At 50.8% G+C, this 21,240-nt stretch overlaps 1 protein-coding gene and 1 long non-coding RNA gene across 17 annotated transcripts in view; one reads left to right on the top strand and one right to left on the bottom strand.

The window, feature by feature from the left end:
- Positions 1 to 21,240, bottom strand: part of CAMTA1 (calmodulin binding transcription activator 1) — a 953,012-nt gene that overhangs the window by 725,676 nt on the left and 206,096 nt on the right. The window lies entirely within an intron of this gene.
- LOC110743738 lies at positions 10,203 to 14,328 on the top strand. The gene is made up of 2 exons (XR_002523246.2): positions 10,203 to 10,628; positions 14,008 to 14,328. It is a non-coding gene; the product is annotated as an uncharacterized LOC110743738 (long non-coding RNA).

Below are 21,240 nucleotides of genomic sequence, written 5' to 3'. Positions count from 1 at the left end.
GAGGCCCACCCAAGAGGAAACCTCACTCCTAATAGCCCCTTGATTGCACAGCTAGCCCCTACCACTAGCCCACCCAATACCCATGGCAGAGTCATCCTGTGGCCTTTCCACTCACTTCAATAGCCAGCCAGTCAAAGTCTGGAGGGAAGGGATCATAAAGAGTCCTTCCCCCAGCACCAAAGGTACCCTGCTGGAAATGCACAAGTGGCTGAGGGAGGAAAGGAAGAGTGTGACTGCCTGTGAGCCAGAGAAGCAGAGACATTTTCTCTTCAATCTCAAACTACATCTCAAGGGTAGGTGCCAAACGATTTCCAACACACTCTCTGCCAGCCACTCCCAGGCGCACCTGTCCCATCCCACAACTGGTATTAGAGGGGAGTCATGCTCCAGAGACCTGCCGGGAAGCAGAGCTTTGCACCTGACCAGCTGCGTGGCCTTGGGCAGGTCACTACTTTGCTTACCCTCCCTGAGTCTCTGGGGACAAATGCAAGGGCTGTTGCATAGGCTTGTCCTACTGATTAAACCACTCACTGAATGGCGGTAGCTGTTGCACTGTTAATAATGATCTTCCAGGCTGGGCACGGTGGCTCATGCCTGTAATCCCAGCACTTTGGGAGGCCGAGGTGGGCGGATCACGAGGTCAGGAGATCGAGACCATCTGGCTAACATGGTGAAACCCTGTCTCTACTAAAAAATATAAAAAATTAGCCAGGCGTGGTGGCAGGCGCTTGTAGTCCCAGCTACTCAGGAGGCTGAGGCAGGAGAATGGTGTGAACCTGGGAGGCGGAGCTTGCAGTGAGCCGAGATCGCTCCACTGCACTCCAGCCTGGGCGACAGAGCGAGACTCCGTCTCAAATAATAATAATAACAATAATAATAATCTTCCAGTGCTCAAACCCCAGAAAGAAATGCCCCCTGCTGAGTCTCTGTCTCCCTCTACCTCACAGGGAAGCAGAATACAGGCTTTTCTAAAAGTTAAAAATTCAAAAACATTTTCTCCTTGCTTTCCTACTCAAAATGAGTGGGGGGGTTTAAATATAGCTTTATTAAGGTAGAGCTGCACATGAACTGCACGTATTTGAGGTGTGTAACACTAAGTTTTGGCCTATGTGCACGCCTGGGAAACTGTCACCGCAATCAAGACAGCAACATATCCACCCTCTTCAAATGTCCCTCCTGTCCCTGCTCACCGTCCAGTGGTTTTGATTATAATCTAAAAATCGAATAAGAAAGAAGGAAAGAGAAGGTGGAGAAAGAGAAGCGTAAGAGAGACAAAGCAAGAAAGCAGGAGAGCGTGTGTTTGATGCTGCATTTCAGCCTGGAGAGACAGAGGGAAAATCAGAGAAAGACAATGCACACGAAGGGAGCAGAGAGACAAAGAGAGAAGCTGAGCGATGAGGGCACATCTGTGCATTCCCCCCTGGGGCTGGCGGAGGCACCCACTGTTTCCAGTGGCTCCAGACTCCTGGTTCAGGTGCAGGCTCCAGCCCAGCAGAGACCCCGCGCCTTCCTGCTCCATCTCACTGCCCCATTTTTCACTGTCAAGGCCCTGCCAGAGCACAATTCATCAAGGCCACGTTCAGAAGCCACCCATGTAAATGCAGAGTGATTCCACTTGGCAAGGGCTTGATTGCCCTGAAGGGAGTTTCTTAAAACATCTCTGACATCTGCAGTTGTTTGGCCGGCTGTGTCAGCCACGGAGCCCCCTGGGCAGGTCCCCAGACTCACTCCTCGCCTCCAGCACAAAGAACAGTCAAAAGCAGGGTGCGCAGAGGCTGGGGTGGCCCACACCCCTGCAGGATGCACAAGCACTGCCTGAGCCTGGGATGGAGAAGAAGTGCTCTGCTGGCCCAAGGACAGGTGAGGGCGGCCTGGTAGCCCAGTGGGGACAATGAGGGGATCGCCTGCTTCTGTACAATAGCCTGGTGAGAGTAAGCCCCAGCTCAGGTCCCTACAAGAGAGAACAACTCCAGCCACTTCCTGTGGCATTGGGTCAGCCCTGGTCCCTCTTCAGCTCTGTCTCTGATCATCGTCCTTCCCCATGTCATCATCCTGCCCCATATCACAGCTCAAGACTAAGCCCGCAATTTGCAGCCCCCCTCAGCCCCCAGCACTGAGTCAGAGGCAGGAGAGCCTCCTACAGGAGCCCTCAGAGGGGCCTGAGCCCTCAGCCTACAGTATGGGGTGGTCAGAAATCATTTGTTAATTTATCTGTTTATTACCTATACAGTCCTGTGTCCCCTAATGACAAGGATACATTCTGAGAAGTGTGTCATTAGGTGATCTTGTCATTGTGTAAACATCATAGTGTACTTACACAAAGTGTATACTTACACAAACCTAGATGGGATAGCCTCCTACCCTCCCAGGCTACAGTCATCCAGCCTGTGGCTCCTGGGCTACAAACCTGTGCAGTGTGTTGCTGTACTGAATACTGTAGGCAACTGTTACACATGGTAAGTACGTGTGTATCTAAACAGATCTAAAAATACAAAAGGTACAGTAAAAATACAGTGTTAGCATCTTATGGGACCATTGTGGTATAGGCAATCAGTTATTGACCAAAATATCGTAATATGCCATATAACTATATATATTTTGGAATATACTTTTAGCCCTAATTGGCTCCAATTCATACTCCTGAACAGAATTGCCTGTTAAAAAAGATGGAAGGTTCTTCTGCAGGTAATATTGACACGAACGTGCCATCATGGCCCTCCTGGAGAAACAGCCCAGGCACGCCAGCATTGGCTTCAGGCAATCCCCGAGGAGCCCGTGAATGAGAGGCCATCAATGCCTGCCACTCTGAGGGTGGAGCCCAACTTATTTCTGGAATCACAAACACCACGCTTGGGAAAGAGGAGAAAGGGGAGCTGTTGGCTTCCACGACGTCATCGCAAAACCCTGCTTCCATGAGAGCTGGAGTCGGAGCAGGTGCCGGGGAGCTGGGCGGGGCTCTGGCAGGCACAGGCGTGGGGAGACAGGCAAACTCGCTTTCTCCAGGAAATAGTCAGGTTTCAGGGTCAAAGGCAAAGGCCAAAGGGCTCACAATGTGTCTGTGTTCTTGTTTTCCATCTCAATGAACATTTTTACCAAGTTTGCTCAGCAGCAGAACAAACAGACCCCGGCTTTCAGTTTCATCACCTGAGTGGCTAATCTCCTGTCCTCTAACGATTCTAAAGCGCTTCTGGCAGTGAACCACTTTCCCCTCTGGGAAGGAAAGGGTTGCTGGTGCCCCGATCCCGGGTTCTGCTAAAGGGCCCCTCCACGACTTCACTGTTCATTTCAGGGCTTTGTGACCCCTGCCCCACCACCAGGACCTGCCTTCACCCGTGTGTCTCCTCTCCACACGGAGGATCATGTTGAATTTACACACACAGCCTGAAATCCCATCCCCAACCCAATCTCACTCCTTTGGAAGGTCTCGCTAGCCAACAAGCATGCTGTTGTTCAAAGGAACCTATTTCTAGGTGTCCCCGACACAACCTTATGGAAACTGTTTAAGCTGACAGTAAAGAAGACCCTCGCAGAGGCTGCCCAGCCCAACTCCTTAATATGCTGGCCAGAGAACCCGAGAGTCCGCGAGTTCAGGGGAAGACTAAGAGACTGAGCTAAAGAAGATGCGAGAAGCAGAAAGTCATGGCTCTGAGGCATTTCAGGGAACCCAGGCACCGCTCCACTCCTGGGCCAGGGCCACCTTGTCATGGTAGCACCAAAGGCATGCAGGCGTCCACCCTGCCCACTGAGGCCCTCTTGCCAGGATGGACAGCCAGGGAGGGAGCAGGCACCCTGCGGCCAGGAGGGTGTCCTTGGGTCTCTTCAGGCCCCTCTCCAGAGGGGCCTTCTCTAACATACTCTGTCCCCAGCGCCCTCCCCGCTGCTGAGCAGAGATAACAGAAACGGAGCACTGGGTCAGGCCAGCCAGACAGGCTTTTCTAGGCCAGAAGCTTTAATGGCTGGAAAGGGAAAGGATGAGCATTAAAACCAGGAAATGACTCCAGGAATGGTTCCGACCCCAACACCGGGAAACAGACTCCCCAAGCATAAACATGCTCTGTGGTGACCAGGGCTACATGACCGGAAGGAGGGCGGTGCTGATTCCGGTTATCGAGAACACCTTGTTAGCGCTTGGGACGACATCTCTAAAAGCAGCCTTTCTCTCCAAGCTCCTTGTTGCTAGTCTAGTATAATTGGCAGTGTACGTTTGGCAAGGAGAAGGGGGAGAGAGGATTTGGAAGGATGGGGAATGTTTGCAAAATGGCCATAGAGTTCTCCATATGGGGAAAAAGAGTCCTACACAAATCTCCTCCCCACCTGTTCTTTCTGGGGGTAAAGATGATAGCAAAATGGTGTCCCTCCTCAAGGCAAGCGGCTGAAGACAAAAGACATTCACACCCTACATCATGAGCACTGCGAGCCACCAGCAGGTCCACCACGTCCCTCACTAACTGGGTCTTCATTCACTGCCTCCATGACTTCTTTCTTGTTAAACCCACTTGAGACCATAAAAATGCCTGTTTGACGGAGTCACTTTCTGACCCAGGAGTCGAGAGAGGAGTCCTAAGCCCCAACTCCATCCATCCCCAGAGTGACCTGAACCTCCACAAAGGAGACTCCTGAGACCACCTGTTAAAAAGCCCTGGAATTAGCCAGGCATGGTGCCACACACCTGTGGTCCCAGGTACCCAGGAGGCTGAGGAGGGAGGATGGCTTGAGCCCTTGGAGGTCGAGGCTGCAGCAAGCCAAGATCGCACCACTGTGCTACAGCCTGGGTGACAGTGAAATCCTGTCTCAGAAAAAAAAAAAAAAAAAAAAAAAAAAAAAACCTTGGAAGGCATGGCCCATGGCCTGGAGAAGCAGGCCCCTGACACTCACAGAATGTACCAGGTTGTACCCAATTCCACACCAACCAACATATTTTGGGGAAATAGCCATTGAGCCCCTTACTCTCCACCTCTGCTGGGGGCAAGGTGAACCATGTATGAGAAAACAGGCAGAGGTCAGGCTCGGGCACCACCCACACCAATCCATGTTTCTGGGGCACTTGGTCATTCAGTCCTGAAGAGGTTCATCTGTAAGACACCAACGAGAATGTGGCGATCCCAGGAAAAGAAGCGGAAGAAAAAGAAGAATGATGCACACAAATGAGACAGGGCCGGGATAACACACACCTCTTCCTTCCCTCTCCACTCCTCAGTTACAGAATAGAAAGACATCAGTGTTTCCATTTCCTACAAACACTTAAAGCCTCAAGTTTGAAACCCACACATAGTAGGCACTTAAATACTCGCTGACGGAGCACCTGAGCCTCTGCAGTAACAAGCAAGGCATTTCTATTTAACAAAGAATGAAGAAGTTCGTTAGCAAATCCTCCTTGTGTTTATGTCTGTATGAGTATGTGAGTTCACAAAATCATACTGTTTCAGAGCTTGAAGAGACTATAGAAACCACCAGATTCATCTCTTAACCGATGTATACAAAAGAAGGTAATGAAAATAAAGACCAGAAAGGGGAGGCAACTTAAGCAAGATCACACAGCAAGGCCCATCAGAGCCAGGATCACAAGGCATGTGTGGTAACTTCCAGTCTGGAGCCCATGTCATTCTCCTGCAGCACCAGGAGGTCCAGAGAAATGAAACAACTGGGACTCGGAGCCTACCTAGCAACTTCCAGGACCACAGCATTCCTCTTCTGTGTGAGAGCTGTCAGAGACTCCCGATGGTGGGGTGTAAGAAGCGGGGACCTGTACGCAGGTGCAAGGAAATACTTACCAGAAAAAGAGACAGAAAGGTGAGTAGGTAGGGAGTCTGGAGAAGGAAATCCCTGTCATTAGGTTGCCTTGATTGGTTTTTCTCCTGTCTCAGCTACTAACAGAATACAGAGAGGTAATGAATCTTTTTTTCTTTTTTTTTTCTTTTGAGACAGAGTCTCGCTCTGTCACCCAGGCTGGAGTGCGGTGGTGCAATCTCAGCTCACTACAATCTCCAACCTCCTGGGTTCAAGTGATTCTCCTGTCTCCCATGTAGCTGGGATTACAGGTGCCTGCCACTACGCATGGCTAATTTTTTGTATTGTTGGTAGAGATGGAGTTTCCCCATGTTGGCCAGGCTGGTCTTGAATCCCTGACCTCAAGTGATCCATCCGCCTTGGCTTCCCAAAGTGCTGGGATTACAGGCGTGAGCCACCGTCCCCAGCATGAATCATTTTTAATTCAGGAAATTGAGGGTTACGTTTACAGGAGATTTTTTAGGATATAGGAAATACAAAATTCTGTAAAATTAATTTCCCCTTCCTGTTACCTGCTGTGGTCCATTCATTCACCCATTCAACAGCTGAGCACCTACTGTTTGCAGAGCATTTGAAAGGTTATAAAAACGAACCACACACTGCCCTTGCCTCCCTGCATCTAGTGACATAAGACATGCACGCAGTGAGGCAAAATTCACCAAGAGAACATGCGGATAAGACGTTATGGGAATGGATACGTACCCAGCCACTGAAAGGAACCAACTGTTGACACACACACCGACTCAGATGGCTCTCATGGGTGTCAGGCTGAGGGAAAGAAGCCAGCCTGCATCTGATATTCTCGAAAAGACCAACCCATGGTGGCAGAGGAGAGATGAGTGATTTCCGGGGGTTAGGATGGGGCAGGGTGTGGCTGCGTAACATGGTTTGGCTCTGTGTCCCACCCAAATCTCATGTCAAACTGTAATCCCCAATGTTGGAGGAAGAGCCTGGGGGAGGTGACTGAATCATGGGGGAGGATTCCCCCTTGCTGTTCTCATGATAGTGAGTGAGTTCTCAGGAGATCTGGTTGTTTGAAGGTATGCAGCACCTCCCCCTTCACCCTCTTCCTCCTGCTGCAGCCACGCAGGACACACTGGCTTCCCCTTCGCCTTCTGCCATGATTGTAAGTTTCCTGGGGCCTCCCCAGCCGTGCTTCCTGTGCAGCCTGCAGAACCGTGAGCTTGATTAAACCTCTTTTCTATATAAATTGCCCAGTCTCAGGCAGTTCTTTATAGCAATGCGAAAATGGATGACTATGCTGCAGGATGTGGTGGAGCTGTCCTGTCCCCCTTGCTTATGGCAGTGCTAACATGGGTTAAAAGTCATGGAACGGCACAGCCCCAAAAACATCAATTTAACTGTAAGATCATTTTTAAAATGAATGTTTTTAAACTGAAAAAAATGTCAAACTATGTGCATTCAGAGGAGAGGCAGGCTAGGCAAACTAAGTTTAGCTGTAGCCCCACCAGAAGACATCTGACCAGACCCTGAAGACAGACAGAACCTGGACAGGGGGAAGAGCAGAACATTCCAGAAAACATGAACCGTTAAGGTGGACAGTGGAAACATGCCGCAGACACTGGAAGGGGTGAGTCTGTCAGGCTGAGTGAGGAACAGTCAGGGGAGCAGGGGACAGTGCAGGAAATCTGGTCATTAGCGCCTCCCACTCAACTCCACTCGGTCCAACAACACAGTCACCGTGCAGGGAGGCCTGTGCAGCTCACCAGGACAGCAGCTGAGAACCTCTTTGAGGACTGGAGGTCTTGAAAATTCCAAGACATCTGTCCATCCAGCAAACCAGGGCAGCACAGGGAATGGAAACTTACAAATCCCTAGCATCTGTTCTGAGAAAGAATTCTATCCTGTAATTTTCAAAATTTCTTGACTTGGAATAATAGGATCAGAGGCTCTCAGAGCTGAAGGAAAATTTACAGATCATTTAGCTTGTGGTTTTTGAGTCAGGGAGCCTTTAGGAATGTGAAAGAAGCTCTTTCTCCAGAAAAAGACACACAGAGCCCCAATTACGCAAACAACTCCAGGCATTCATCATAAACCCACTGATGCTCACCATCCCCTCCTCCACCCCGCCCCCGACACACTGCAGGGTCTGAGTGTCCACAGACCCCGAAAAGTCGCTCAGAATGTGTAACCTCTAGACTGCCCCCCTCGGCTGCATCCCACCTCTTACGAGGAGCCTGGTCATGATACCCAAGAGGAGAGGCTTCCTTTTTGAAACCGAGCCAAGTGTTGGGTCATGAGAAACAATTCCAGACTCTGTGGTAAGGGAACACACTCGCACCTTGTTTTGCTGAGTTAAAACAGAAGCTCAGCCATTGCTCCCTATATTTGGGCTGGGCTTTAGTTACAGAAAGGCCTCAGTCCCTGCAGCCATCCACCTCACCATGCCCTGTCTAATGGGGCAGGCTGAGGCAGGCTGGGGCAGGCTGGGGCAGGCTGGGGCAGGCTGGGGCAGGGAGCAAAAAGGAGTTCACATTTCTAGTGGGCGCTGGGATTCCCAGGAAGAAGGAGCCTGTCTCCAGCTTGTTCACGGTTCACTAAATCTCAAACCCCCTCAGGCCTCCTGGGCTATTTATAGCCTCACACCCTAAACACAAACTGTTGTTTACAGCTTTTGCAAGGCCTAACTCAAGGCTGGGCTTCAATTCAGATTTCCCTATATGCAGACATATAGCAGGTAAGAGACTGGCTTGCCTCTGGATGGGGTTTGAAGAACAAGAGCCAGACAGGGTACCCCAAACCCAGGCCATGGCTTCCACCAGGGCTGAGGGCACCCCCTGGGGCATACAGCCCTGCCCAGGCGCTGCCCCAGTCAGCCTGTCCCCTTGGCGGAGCAAGCCCTTCAGAACTGCACTCGACAGGTTCCCTATCTCCCACACGGACTGGTCTATTTTAAGAACTGTATTTTTAGGACAAGCAAATGTGCTGGGCTTCCATGTTCCAAGATCACGGCCTCGCCTCTGGCAGCAGGTTCGCTGCCAAGCTCCTTGTCTCTGACTTTGGAGGCTCTCTCAGCTGGCTGCTTGTCGTTGGGGTTGAAGAAGAGGAGTCACAAGGAAGCTGAGCGTTATGAGATAGTTTGAGGCCTTGAGGAGTGGAGGCAAGACAGGAAGAAAAGTTCCGCCAGCTCCCGGAAGTTGAGAATCGCAAAGGCATCCGTGCCCTCCTCACCAAGAACACAATGTAGAAGCAACAGATCACAGAGGGCCCTGTCCATACCAGGGGGGCAGTGAGTCAGGCACTCCGAACTTCAACCCCTGGCTCCTTCCCAGACTCCACCTCTGCTACCTGCAGCCAGGAACAGCGCACAGGTGAGCCACACTCTGCTGATCTACGCACTGAGGACAGCCAGGCCTGATCTTAGCAGAATGGTTCTGGCTGCCGGGTTGAGAAAAGACTCAAGAAGGACAAAGGGGCCAGGTGCAGTGGCTCACGCCTGTAATCCCAGCATTTTGAGAGGCTGAGGGGGGTAGATCACTTGAGACCAGCCTGGTCAACATGGCGAAACCCCATCTCTACTAAAAATACAAAAATTAGCCGGGCATGGTGGTACACATCTGTAATCCCTACTCAGGAAGCTGAGGCATGAGAATCTCAAACCTGGGAGGCAGAGGTTGCTGTGAGCTAAGACCTGCCACTGCACTCCAGCCTGAGCAACAGAGCGAGACCCTGTCTCAAAAAAAAAAAAAAAAAAGAAAAAAGAAGGGCAAAGGCAGGGCCTAGAGAGCAGTAGAAGGGTCTACAACTTCCCCAGCGAGAAGTGCTGTCACCGAGGAGGTGTGGCACAAGGTAATGAGGGACGAGTGTGTTTTGAAGTCACGGTCACAGGGTTTGTTGAAGGACTGGACATATGGAGACAGAGAGAGGGACTCAGGGATGATCCCAAGGCTTTTGGCCCGAGACACTGGCAGGATGAAGTTGGCATTACTGACAAGCAGCAGCCAGATCGGATTTGGGGAGACATTACAGGCACTCAGGTTCTACACCCGAGACAAGTGGAGGCTCTGGAGAAGCGGCTGGACGGTGAGTTGGGAGCTCAGAAGGGAAGTCCAGCCAGCAGGCACATGGCAGGAAGCTACATTTAGAGATGTGAGTCTGCGCACAAGTGGCAGACGGGGAGTCCAAGGACAGAGCCCAGGAGCACAACAGAATTCAGAGTGGGGGAAACTGAGGAAGAGAAAAGGCAGCCCCAGTGGTGAGAAGAAAGGAAGCCAGTGTGAGGTGGCAGCCTAGGCACCAAGGGAAGGAGGCGCATCACAGAGAGGGGCAATCAGCCATGTCACAGGCTGCTGACAGGCAAGGGCGAGGACTGAGAAGCGCCTACAGCACTCAGCCCTGTGGACGGCTCTCCAAGAGTCTCCCTGTAAATGAGAAGCAGAGGAGGGGGCCTGGCTTGGGGGAGGGAGAGGCCTAGAGAGGGTCTTTAAGATGGGAGAAATCGTGGCATGTTTGTGTGCTGACGGGAGGATCGAGGGAGGAGAGAAAGGCCGCTGCCAGGAACCCAGGAGGCAGGACCAAGAGCAGCAGTGGACAGAGCCAGGGCCTCGCAGGGACCAGGAAGAAAGTGGCAGATCTGGCAGGAGGAGCTGGAGGAAGCTCTCTCAATTATCTCTACCTGGCAAGGTCAACAGCTGAGAGAGAGGGCAGGAGGAGTGTTGGGGGCTTGAGGGAGGGAGAAGGTACATAAGAGTCACCTTGGAGAATGGGAAGTGTGGACAGGAACCACCAGCACCCGGCCGGGCAGTATCATGGGCCCACATGAGGTTGAAAATGTGAACCGTGACAACAGCACGCCCACAGGTGTCTCTCCGGCTGCACAGGTAAGGACAAGGGGCAAGGCAAGGGCTGGGTTTCCCCAGCACTGTGGTTTCCCCCAGTGAGCATGATGAAGTGAGACAGGGCCAGAAAGCCTGAGGATTGGGAAGGGGCCCCCTGAGCACCTGGGGCTTGTATCTCAGGGGCATCAGGGGAAATTGGAGGAGTGGAGCAGGGAGACATGTTGAATGTGGTATTTGAAGAGTGGGATGTTTGTCATCTCGGAATGTGGAGGTATTAGAACTACTGGGAATGGTAAGGTCACAACCAGCACATGTTAATGAGTGGCTCTGCCTGCCAGCCTCTGAGCTGAGCACTGCAGACACACCAGTGACAGGTGGGCGGAGTTTCCCACCTTGTAGAGGTTACACTGTAGTGGGGGATGTGGACCAAAAAGGAAAGGAACAAATAATAAAATAGCTATAAACTGTGATAAATGTCATGAAGAAAGTAGACAGGGATGAAGCTGGGAACTGAGATGGGGATTTTTGACACGGATGCTCTGGGGCCACCTCTAGAGGAGTGATGCTGGAGCTGGGGCTGGAATGAGGAGAGGGGACCCACCTGTGTTCATGGTATTAGGGGAAGGTCAGGTAGGCCCTCCACATCTTCAGAGTGGATAGGAGGGCAAAGGGTCACAGAGGGCGCTAGGAAGATGGAAATGGGCATGCCGGCAGGGCTGAGGGTCTAGAAGCTTATTCTAAGAGAACTGAGGAGCACTGGAAGGGTTTTTTTTAAAGCAGTTACAATACAGGCAGGGCACAGTGGCTCATGCGTGTAATCCCAGCATCGTTTGAACCCAGGAGGCAGAGGTTGCAGTGAGCCAAGATCGCAGCATTGCACTCCAGCCTGGGCGACAAGAGCGAGGCTCTGTCTCAAAAAAAATTAAAAAATAAAGCAGTTACAATCCAAACTGGGACACTGAATCACCCTTCAACCCAACGTGAAGACCAGCCACCAAGTCTGTGGTGGCTTCCTTCTGCAGAGACCATGCCAAGACAGAAGCCAGTAAGCAGAGCTCCCACACACGACAGTGCATGCCAAACCAGTAGGTGTTTGTCGGGACTGCTGTGGGGATGTTTGTGGCTGGAACATTCATTTGCCCCAGAGATCGGGGCTGGACAGTGGCAGCCACCCTCGCTGGCACCTGCACCTGGGCACAGGTGTTCGCGGGGCTCAGTGCTCAGCTGCTGCTGGTTAGGGCACCTGCTTAGGTCCCAGGTGCCTGATAAGAGCATTTCCCATCACTTGCTCCACTCCGAAGGGTTCTGCTGAAATGGAAGGAAGGTGATGGGGAAGCTGAGTACAAGAAACTGTTAGTAAGAAATCTTACTACTCAGAAATGGGCACAAAGGAAGGCTGGGGCTGGGGGTGGCAGTGAGGGTGGGTGTGGAGAGCCAATCATACAAGCTATCACATAAAGAGCACCTATTCGGTGCCAGGCCCTGTGCTATGAGCCTTCCATGTGGTGTCTTGTGGACTCTCACTATCTTCTCCATGTTATGGATAATGAAATGTCACCCAGCTGGTCAGCAGTGGGGCTGAGATTTGAACTCAGGTCTTTCCAGCTCCAAAGTCTATTTGTCAAACAGCCAAGATAACAAAAAATAAGGAAGCACGCAGATCGTGTTTAGAAAGCGTCTCCTGGCATCCTCAGGACTGACAAGACCTGGGAGTGACCAGAGAAGGCTCTGGAGGACACGACGCCAGAGTCCGTGGCCCAAAGTCACTGAGCACAGCCGAGCTCACCCAAGCAAGGGCCAGAGCCCAGAGGCCTGAGCACTGGATGCCGAGTGAGGAGGTGGCCCTGGAGCCGGACCTGGGGCCCTGGTCCTCTTTCTGACACTCCCTGACCATGAGCTCAGTCAAGTCCTCTGTCTTCTCTGGACTGAAGCTTCCCCAAGCGCCAGGGAGCCCTCCCCGCAGCAGTGTCCTGCAGGCCATGGTTCCTGATAAGATCCAAGGATGTCTGCCCCAAGGACAAATCCAAATCCAGAAGAAAACAACCAACCAACCCCTCACAAGTGCCTGAGTCTGGTAACCAAAAGGGGCTGGTAAACCCTCCGGAGCCGGCCCCTTCCACACTGGCCGGCACCTGGACAGCACCAACACCTCCAAGGGACAGTGCTCCAATCCACGCCAAGACCCAAAGCTCAAATGGGGAGCTCCCTGAGGAAAGCCTTTTGGACCAAGCTAGAGCCCAAGCACGAGGACCGCAGGGAAAGCAGCCCCACGCTGCAGTAACAGAGGGCTCAGCACTGGCTACCTGGACCCAGAGCCCCGGGCACAAGCAGGACCAAACCCACAGCTCCCCAAGTCCAAGCTGCCTTACAGGCTCTGCACAGACCAACTCATCAGCAGTGCACGTCAAGCTGGGAGGCAAGGCCGGGAGTGCAGCCTGGACCGGGGCCCTGGGGACAGGAGCAGCATGGCTCACACTCACCCCCGAGCTTCCTGGAGCTGCAGGTGTCCGTGAAGCAGCCGCAGTGTGACGCTTGCCCCTTTCTGAGGCTGCGGTGGTCCGTCTTCAAGGGCTACGGCAACACAGGGCACCTGGCAGCCCTGGCAGTGCAGATGCATTGGATGCAAAAGCGGAGAGGGGGCCGGATAGGGACACGGCAGCACAGAGAGGCCCAGGCAGGCGAGGGCTTTCCTTGGCCACTGAACTGGACCTGGGTCCTGGAACCACACTGCCCCAGGAGGACACAGACCCGGGTTTCCTGCCTCCCCACTCACGATGCCGCCTCTGAGGAATCTGTGTCCCTGCCTCCACCCTCAAGTCCTGGCAGCCATCGTAGTCCTAGCCCCGCCGAAACCTCCCAGCAGCCTCCAGCACCCACAACCCTGCCACATGGGAGCTGACAAAGCCCCAGGAGTTCCTGGTCCAAGCCTACCTTGTTCTGAGGAGCAAACGGGGCCCAGAAAGGGAAGGGACATGGCCAAGGCCCCTGCGGTCCCCTCCCCAGCCCTGAGCTCCTGACAGTGAGGGCTGAGGGTACTGCTCACCCCGGGTCCTGGGCAGCACGGCTGTGCATGGCCGCTGACCCTCTGTGAGGGGCGGGAAGGTGCTGGAGACTCCCAAGGACTCCTGGCCCAGGAGATGCTCCTTCCCTACCAGAAGCCAGCAGGAGGCCTGGAAGTCTGTTTATTTCCCTTAGTTCCTTCTCTAACACTGAAACATTAAACCATAACATTTATCCTTAGGTCACTTAAGGCATAGAAATTAGGTTAAATATTTCATTCACTAAATCGCTCAGATAGTTGTGGATTCCACCATAAGTAAGCAGAAAGTTCATTCATTTTGCACTTATGCAATAATATAAAATAATCATCTCAAATGAATATTTTACAGTTTGCATTTATTAGCAATCCACTTCCTTTCAGAGCTACTCGTCAGGGGTCCCAACGCCTTACAAAATTTAAACAATCAAGACGAAGCCATTAACCTGTGAAAATTCTACTGATCTGGTGCAGACATCTGGGCTAGAACATGTGCCCCAGGCCCCTGCAGGGTGCTCGGCGGAGGGTGCTTGAGGCTCAGCCACCTTGCCGGTCCCTGAGCCTCCCCTCCTCTGGGGACCTTCCACTGAGACCAGCACGTCTCCTCATGCCCCACGCAGAGCCAAGCTCCTTCCTAGCCTGCCTGGATTCTCCTACCTGGAATGCCCTGTCCACATCAATTAAAGCAACAAACAAGCCACGAAACCTGTCATCCAGCATGCTCTTTGTGCCAGCAACGTGTCTGCCTCTCCCCACTCCACCGTCAAGGCCGTTCGTGCCTTTAGTGACCACTCCAGCTCCTATTTCTCTGCTTCCTCTAATTGCAGCGAGCACTGTTTCTCTGCATTATGCACCCGTGCTTACCTGATACGCCCCATATGGTTCTCTAAGAACCTCCTCTGAGTCCACCTGAGGCCCGGATGGAAAACCGAGCTCCACCTCCCTTCCATGACCCAGGGTGCCCAGGACAGCGCTGGCCATGAAGTCAGCCCTCTACCACCTCCCCACACTTGAAACCTGTTTCCCAGAGAAACACGCAGGCTGGGGTGGGACTCCCATCTTCCTTCTAGGTCTTTCCTCCCCTCCCCTTGGATGAGGACAGGGCACCAACCCAGGCCTCCGTTTCCACGCAGGGCTCTGTCACTCAATTTTATGGAATGCTGTTTCCCAGGTCTCACGAGCTCTAGGAGCTTTGTAGGTGGATCCAGTTTACAACCATTGAGTGCCTACTGTGTGCCGCGACTCTGGAGAGGTGGGGCTGATGGAATGCTCCCTGGCCTCTCTCCTGGAGGACTGGATGACCTGGCCCAGAAGTCGGTAGAAAAGCACAGGGTTGCTCAGCCAGGTCGGAAAACACTGAAAGAGGCAGGAGCGAGCCCCGGGAGACCCCCCAGGGGGTCCTTTCAGAAGGAGCCACCTCAGCAGCAGACAGGGCCCAGCCACCCCTCGGCAGCCTGGGTCAAGCACCAGGTCACCTGAGGATGGGAGGAGGTTGGGATTGGAGGAGGCAAGTAAGGGCTGAAGCAGGAGGTAAACTGAACCCCGGTCAGGAGGAGCACGCCAGGTATCCCAAGGGTCTGAACTACTTCCTGTGGGAAGTGGGAATTCGCTTAGGGGTCTCCAGGTGAGGGAAGGACCTGGGTGTGACATTCTGTTGTCCCACAAGGCTGGCTTTTAGGGCTCATTTCCTCGGGGTGGCCCACGGGCTCTGGCGTACAGCTGCCTGTGCCCTTAGCAAGGGTTCCCATTTTCGGGTCCCTCGCTTCCAAGTCTCCTCTATTGTTAAGTGATGATTATATGTGTGCTCCCATGCTCCAAGCTGCTGTGACAACATGGACCCCTCTCCTGGTCGATGTCCCCCATGTGAGATCCTGTGTGATCAGTTCCTTGCCGCGGCCAGCAGCAGGGCACCTCTCTTCTCAGAGGTAGCATGGTGCCCACCAAACAACCACAAGCCCTCATCTGTCCCCTCGGCCCTGACTACCAGGACACCTGTGGCCAAACCAAAGACCATTCCATAATGTTATTAATACCGTTTCCAAAAATTCTTATTACTATTGTTTGGGGTTCTTTTTTTTTACTTCCATCTGACATTCTTGTTAAGAAAGTGAATTTTATGCTAGGCTCTCACAAATCCTTCCTGAAAGAAAGCAGAATGTCAACCAAAGTAAACAAATAAGTCCTCCAACCGGGAAAAAACAACTCTAAAAATCATACAAGGTCTCCACTGTTTGATTTCATAAAGAGGTTAAGGGGGAAATCATAGAATGTTAGTGTGGAGAACGAGGGGAAAAGGAAGCTTGGGGCTCAGATGGAGAAAGGCTCCGACCCTCAGAGGCTCTGGGTTGGGGTGAGTGTGACTGGTCAGGTGGGGACAGTCCTCCGGGAAGGATGAATGGAGCTCACAGCTAATAGGTGCCCCAGGGATGACTCATGGGGCTCAGTGCTTTGGAGAGGTCATTTCCATCTCAGCCCACCTCAGCTGGGTTCTCCCACTGGCCCTTCCTCAGCTCTATCATTTTCCTGATAATTAATAAGCTAATATTCTGAACCTGGGCATTGGGGTAATTCTGAAAACAGTACAGGGTTGGGTTGTTTGGGTTTTTTCCCATCAAATAAACATTAAAAGGAATAAATCTGGCCACCCTCCATTCCATAGAATTTCTAGGACTAATCCACAATCCAGTAAAATACCACCTCTTATTTTCTTCTTTCTGCTTTTATGTACTTTATAAATTTTCCATAAGCATATATTAGTTTTTAATGAGGAAAAGTAAACTCTATTCTTAAAAATATCTCTGCCTTCCAGATCTTACTATCCAGGATTTTAAGGCTAGACTTGGGAGAATCTGAAGATATCCCATTGCCCAGGGAAAGAGTAGAATTAAATCTGGAAAATTTCCAAACCCAAATACTGTGGGCAGGTCTGCGAGGCCCTTCCCATTTTCCTCCACATCTAGCTAAGCCCAGAACCACCATAACTGGCACAGACCCCACCCGCTTCTGCATCCTTCCAAATGCTCCACACCCAGCGCTACCTTCCCTGTCCTCTCTGTTCTTCCAACACCAAAATCCGCCAACAGACGCTGCCCTGGTCTATCCCACACCAACTCCGTACAGCCAGTTCCAGGACAGCAATCCCTCCTGAGGGGCCACCCCTCCAGACCCTGTTGAGTCACTTGGATTCTGCAAATGGCTGCATGTTTTTGAGTGCTGCATCCATTTGGTACTCCAAGTACATGGGACTCAAAGTAGCTCTAGCCAGAAACAATTTTTCCCCTTTTCTCTTCTTTGTGTCCTTCTGGATTGAAGTCCCTGCCTCGAGGAAGCCTTCCCAAGCCGTCCTAGACTGGAGGGAATACCTATGTAAATAGAAAATACCTATGTATTCCCCTTGTATCCCATACTTCCTTGTGTACCACTTTTTGCCATTGCCTACATATTAATGAAGCTTTCCCCCACACCCAGTAGATAGATGGTGAAGGCAAAGACAGGCCCATCTCACCCACCAGCACATCCTCAGCACCTGCCACAGAGGCCCACGGTGATCAGGGAGTATTTCTTGAAAGAGAAAAGCAAGAAGAAAAAGAAGGCAGAAGGAAGGGAGGGATAGGCAGGGGGAGAAATTAATGCATGAATTCACGGATGGATTGATAAATTATTTTTCCCAAAGAACTGAACCTGGACTCTCCTCAGAGGCTCCAAAGGGATGTGGCCCTCCTCATTTTACCAGGAGTCTTTGCATGGCCACTCAGAACCGGTCGGGTTTCAGCAAATGGAGTGCCTGTCTGGAAAACCGGCCAGAGTGTCACTTGATGGCCCAAAAGCCAGCTTCCAAGGTGGGTGGTTAAGAATTTCCCAGGTGAGATCAAGTAGATGTGGCAAATAGTCACAGTTAGTGCACCTAAGTGAAGGGTAGACAGGTGTCATTATAATCATCTTGCAGCTTCTCTGTAGGTTTACCACTTTTTCAAACTAAAAATCTTTGAGGCCAGACATGGTGGTTCATTGCTGTAATCCCAGCACTTCGGAAGGCCAAGGCAGGCAGATCACTTGAGGTTAGGAGTTCGAGACCAGCTGGGCCAACATGGTAAAACCCTGTCTCTACTAAAAACACACACAAAAAAATTAGCCGGGCATGGTGGTATGTGCCTATAGTCCCAGCTACTCACGAGGTTGAGGCAGGAGAATTGCTTGAACCTGGGAGGCAGAAGTTGCAGTGAGCCGAGAACGTGCCATTGCACTCCAGCCTGGGCGACAGAACAAGACTCCATCTCCAAAAAGTAAATAAAAAAATAAAATTTAAAAATAGAAAAAATTGAAAAAGCATAATGTTGGAAATCAGGATAGTGGTTGTCTTTGAGGAGGATGGGGAATAACGATGAAGGGGGGTCTTCTGAGGTGCTGGCATGATATACTCTTGAATTAAGTGGTTTTCATACTTTCATTCATGGATTGGCATATTTCCATTTAGTATACTTTTGTGTGTATATGCTTTATGTCACAGCAAACAGGCTTGAAATTAAAAGAAGAAAAGCAAGCAGAACACGTAGTTCTGAAGGCTCCGTGAGATTGTGAGAACATTCTAGCAATAAAACAGGACCACCTAAGCTCTGCCCAGCTGATTGGCCGAGCCCCAGCTCAACCTTCCAGAAGCCAACCCAGGGCAGCTGCCTCCTCTTCCTAACCCACTTTCAGGTTCCAGACCCAGGTTCTTCGGCTGGGATCCTAGCTGCCTCATGCACAAGTCCAAATGCAATTGAAATGCAATGGATATCAAACCCCTGTTTTTGAGGAAAAAAAAAAAGAAAAGAAAAAACAATAACACTGGCCTCCCTGCTCCTTGGCAATTATTCTCTCTTCAAATAGACAATTTTTCACGATTAACTGGATGACGGAACTTTCGTTTATAAGGTGATCCATCTAGAAAATAATATTGTGTCCACCATAATTCCCATTTCCTAAGCATGTTGGGCAATTTTTTATTTCAAGGAAAGCTGGGGAAATCATTTTCTATAACCAAACACATTCTTGTGCTCAAATCATCTCAAAACAGCTTATAGTTTCAAGTGGAATTATACCTTTGAGAGGCACAGCACAACCTGACCCCTTTGGGGAGTTAATTTTCAAAATAAAAATAACAATGATGAATAATCTCTTGTCTGACATGTGTTGGCACCTCTCACAACACCTATTACCTCCTAGGATATAGACCAGATACTTCCGTAAACTTGGAGATTTCCTGTTATTCTCATCCCCAGCCTATGATAACATGGGTTTGTTCTTGCCGGTATATGAAAATCATTACTCTTTCTAATGGAAACAATAACTTCTGAACAAAGTACCTCTGTGGCCTCCCATGATCACCAACCTACCTGCATGAGTGATTACTTAAAACCAGAGACCCGGGAGAGATTATCTTTCATTTAGTTTTGCTGCTCCAGACCATAATAATAAAGTCCAGGAGCTCCTTCGCTCTAGGCGTGTACTGATAAGTGCTGGGATTCCATCAGCACCTCCCTAAGCCATCGTGTCTAATTCCAGGTGTTCTCACGTGGACCATCTACTTACACAGCCATCTATGCCACAGGGATCATTCCCAGCCTGGCACCCCCGCTGCCACCAAACATGATTCTGGGCCACGTTACTCTACACTGACAGAGCAGAATCAAAGCATTCAAATCCATTGCCATACTAACCTCTGCAAAATGCAATTTGGATAACAAATCTATGTTATTCTGAAGGCACATCCACAAACTGCAGTAGTGGTGGCAGGGCAGGTATCACTGTTCTAAATATTTCTGGCCCTTTTTCTCCTTTAGTTAGACTAGTGGTTTGCAACAAGGGGTAATTCTGCCCCCAGATTGGCAATGCCTAGAAACATTTCTTGTTGTCACAACCTGGCAAGGGGTGCTCCTGGCATCTGGTGTGTACAGGCCAGGCATGCAGCTAAACACCCTGCAACGCACAGGATAATTCTTACAATAAAGAATTGCCCAGACCAGAATGTGAATAGTGCCAAGGTTCAGAAACCCTGAGGTAAAGCACAGCAATTTACCATGGTCTCTACCATGTCCCTTCAAGGAGTCCTCATGGCTTCTTTGCGCTGTCCTCTGTGCTGAAATGCTGGCAATTACAGGTTTGGGGAGCCCTTAGGGAGAAGCTGTGGCCTCCGGGAGCCTATTCAGCATCGTCAAGAATGAGTCATGGCAAACCCGCACGTTTCCTCTTTTGATAGAACCTGCATTTCCATAGACGGCAGTGCCTCTGGATTTCAGCAAGGCAGCCAGCAAAGGCCCTCGTGTTATCCTTGTAAATGTAATGAAGCCACATGGGCTAGATGGTAGTACAATCAAGGAGACACACTGTCGGGTGAGTAACTGAATGAGCAAAGGATGGAGTGACATAATAGATCCAAGTCACCCCACAAGTATGTGCCACGGGCTTCGCCGTCAGCCCTGTCTTGTCGGTCATTTCTATCAATGGCTTAGATGAAGTCCTAGAAAGTATTCTTATTAGACCCCGTGAATAACAGCATTGAGAAGGATACTGACATTCTGGTGGGCCGACACACAATTTAAACAGACCTCAATGGGTTTATGATAGAATAAACCAGCTACACAGCAGTAATAGGCAGCCTTAGACTTCTTCGTGGCTTTTCAAAGCACTTTCCCACTGCGCTGTTTTATGTGATCATCATCACCAATCTGTAATGCAGGTGGGTCTCCCGACTCCTGCATCCCACATTGACGGGGGTGAATATAGGAGACTGCACCTTGGTTCAAAACACAGGGTTTTCACTCCTGACTGGGGTATAGAACAGGGGAGAATCTATTTGAAAAAGGGTTTTAGGCCGGGCGCGGTGGCTCATGCCTGTAATCCTAGCACTTGGGAGGCTGAGGCAGGTGGATCATGAGGTCAGGAGTTCGAGAACAGCCTGACCAACATGGTGAAACCCCGTCTCTACTGAAAATAAAAAAATTAGCCAGATGTGGTTGTGTGCACCTGTAATCTCAGTTACTCAGGAGGCTGAGGCAGGAGAATTGATTGAACCCGGGAGGTGGAGGTTGCAGTGAGCCAAGATAATGCCATTGCCATTGCACTCCAGCCTGGGTGACAGAGGGAGAATCCGTCTCAAAAGAAGAAGAAAGAAGAAAGAAAAAGAAGAAAGAAGAAGAAGAAGAATTTTAATTAAGTGCAAACTCCGAAGACATTAGCTTGGTTGCATTAATCAAGGATAATGTCAAGAAGAAGGAAGGTGGCACAGCCGTTCCTCTCTGCTCTGATCAGAAGCCACGTTGGTGGTGCAGTGTTCAGTTGTCGTTACCACATATAAAATCTGTGCTGTAAACAAGGGCTCACCCACAAAAGGATGACGAAGGTGGTGAAGACCAGCATCCTCCGAAGAAGATGTGAAATCCGGGACATGTGCTTGTTGGAGATATCCTAGGGAGACCACAGTGGCTGTCTTCAGTATCAGAAACGCCCTCATGGATGAGATGAATTCATGGAATTCTCTGTGGTTCCAGGGGACAGAAGCAGGATTGATAATGTATATTCAAGGTGAATAATTTACACTCAGCGGAAACAAGAACTTGCTGACCATTTCAACTACTG

Source organism: Papio anubis, chromosome 1 (assembly GCF_008728515.1).
Source record: "Papio anubis isolate 15944 chromosome 1, Panubis1.0, whole genome shotgun sequence".
In the NCBI taxonomy this organism is placed as follows: domain Eukaryota; kingdom Metazoa; phylum Chordata; class Mammalia; order Primates; family Cercopithecidae; genus Papio; species Papio anubis.
Note: the sequence above shows the minus strand (reverse complement) of the source record. Positions and strands in the feature narration are given on the sequence as shown.